The sequence below is a fragment of the Hipposideros armiger genome, unplaced genomic scaffold (assembly GCF_001890085.2).
Source record: "Hipposideros armiger isolate ML-2016 unplaced genomic scaffold, ASM189008v1 scaffold_162, whole genome shotgun sequence".
Lineage (NCBI taxonomy): Eukaryota > Metazoa > Chordata > Mammalia > Chiroptera > Hipposideridae > Hipposideros > Hipposideros armiger.
The window spans coordinates 1,119,562-1,122,209 of record NW_017731512.1 but is presented as its reverse complement, the minus strand read 5'-3'; the positions used below and the strand labels follow the sequence as shown (position 1 = coordinate 1,122,209).

General features: G+C 38.6%; 1 pseudogene; it reads left to right on the top strand.

Moving 5' to 3' along the window:
• The first annotated feature begins 734 nt into the window (after window positions 1–734).
• On the top strand, window positions 735–2,438 carry LOC109387543 (ribonuclease H2 subunit B pseudogene; annotated as a pseudogene).
• The last annotated feature ends 210 nt before the right edge of the window (window positions 2,439–2,648 follow it).

Below are 2,648 nucleotides of genomic sequence, written 5' to 3'. Positions count from 1 at the left end.
AGTTCCTCTGCTATGCCCTCCATCACTGTACCCTGTATCCATGTCCATTATTGCAATTACCACACTGCTCTGGCACCAGGTGTTGATATAATTAGGATTTCCTTGAGAGAGAGATTACAACATATCCTGTTTATCTCCAGGTCTAGTACAATGTCTGGCACACAGTAATCTCTATAAAAAAGATTTAAGGGAGTTGTATTAAACCAATCCTCAAGTAGTTCTCAGACAGTTGAAGTTTCACTTTTTTTGTTTCATCAGAGAAATTTAATTCAGGGACTAGACTTGCTGGTTTTCCAAGAGAATATATGTCTGGTCAACTTGAAGTTAAAAGAAGTATTTGTATCATGTGCTCTCTTGATTTTACAATATCTAAATTCATCAGCCTGGTTCTGAATTGGCAATGTTTATTCCACAAACAAAATGATTATATGTGAGATAGACTAATATGTTAACCTTGTATAGAGCAAGATTGCTAGAAGTTGCATGTAATTTTTCTCACTTCCAGAAACAGGTAGAACTAGAGAGTCAGTGTGCTCCTGGTGGCATCTCACTAATTTTACTGAAAAGTCACTTGGAAAAGGATGAATGACAAATACATGCTTTACAACTATGAATACTGATGATGCACGTAAAATAGCAGGAACTCAAGGTATACGGCCTACAAAACATCAACTAAATTTCAAACAAGGATTTCGTTTGGCATTTTGATGTGCTATTTCTTGCCTCTGGCTACAATGTCCATTCGCGGCCTTTGCTGCTGCAAACCATCTTGGGCTGCATGTCAAAATACATTTCAGAAGATCCCAATGATCCTTGCACCGAGGACGAAAACAGTGTGGGTGGGCCAGGAAGAATTTAGAGATGAACTTTACCTGGTAATTTTAGCCACTTAATAAAATGTCACATCCGTGTGTGTGTGTGTGTGTGTGTGTGTGTGTGTGTGTGAAAGAGAGAGAGAGAGAGAGAGAGAAAGAGAGAGAAGTAATGAGGCTCAGCTGCAATAATGATTGCAATAAAAAGTAAGCAGAAAGCAACAGGAAATGCCCAACAGAAAATATGCTAGGGAACAGCATCTTTTGTTCTCTTTACTTTGACAATAATCTTAACATTTTCCAGAAATTTGGATGGATATGATAAGAAACTATTTTTACAGTAATGCGATTATATTTGTTAAATTAGAAACAACAAGAAGGTCATGTAACCTCTGCTATTTGGGGCAACAGTCAACAACTAAAGAGACTGGAATCTATAGAAATTCCAGACTATTGTTGGTCCCATTAATTTTTGTTATAGTTGAAATGAGGTAAATACTACATGTTCTGTGAGATCATCTTGACTAAGTTATCTTACTCAATTATTTTCTCCCTGGTATTAACTTAGTTCCATTGCCTCCTTAAAACCTTTTATAACGTGCTCTGGTCCGCCAGGCCCTCAGCGCGCCGCCTCACCCGGAACAGACCCTTTCCTCCCCCATTTTCTGTCGGGCTCCAACCAGGCCTCGCACTCGGAGGGCTGAGGCCTGCAGCTGCCGCGTCCGCCTGGGAGAAGGCAGGTGCATGGAATGGGAGGGGGGGCCACACCAGCGCCAGGCAGCATGACTTCCTGCTTCCAGAATATTTAAAAGATGTTTCAAAGAAAATGAAAAGTAGGCTTTTGTTTATAAAATTGGTGAACCCATGTTTAGGGAAAGGAGCCCTTGTTCAGTATGTGTCTACAGCAGCTGTTTGAAATAAAAGTTTTCAAGGGACAACACCATTCTTGCTTTATGAATCAACCAGTTCAATTAGGAGGTCTTCTCCACCTTCCACACCCATGGACCCTCTATTTCTGGTCCTCTGCTACCTTAAAAAGGCTGATAAAGAGGGGGACTTTTCAGTCACTAGATCAAGTTGACATGTTTCCAAATTGCATCTTGTTGCTGAAACTTCCTGAACTTGAGAAGCTACTTCAACACGTGACAGAGGAAAAAAGAAGTAGACAAAAAGAAACATTACAAATACAGCAAAGAGGAGACATTAAAGTGGCTGGGGAAAAAAGGTTAATAAGACTATGGCAGCTTTAAAAAACAGTAACAAATGTCGGTGCCTGGGTCCAGTCAACTGAATTTTTCTCTGGTCACCAGGTTTCCAGTGACAAGGAAGAGGATTATATTCATTATACCCATGGTCTGATATCTGATTACATCTGTAATGAATTAAGAGATGACTTATCTAAACATTTAAAACTTCCAGAATAGCTTCATTGCCAAACCCTCTATCAAAGAAAGTTATCAGATGAGCCCCCCGAAGCAAAATAAGGATTACACTAAGTTTAATACTAAAGATGTGAAGACTGAAGAGAAAAACAGCAAAATGACTGCAGCTCACAAGGCTTTGGCTAAAGTTGACAAGAGTAGAATGAAAAGTATTGATTCCTGTTTTGGTGTAAAAATGTTTTAAAAATTGGAAAGATTTGAAACTTTGAAAATGAAATCTAGCAAAAATATTTGCCGTTTACATGTTCCATTTTTGTCCTTCCTCCATGTCACTGTACTTCCTGATCTTTAATCACCACCTTTTGAAATAAAAAAGGAGCAGTTTTCAGATTAAAAAAAAAATACAAGTCTTTTATGATGCTACATTTGCTATGTTCTTTATCTATATCTAAAA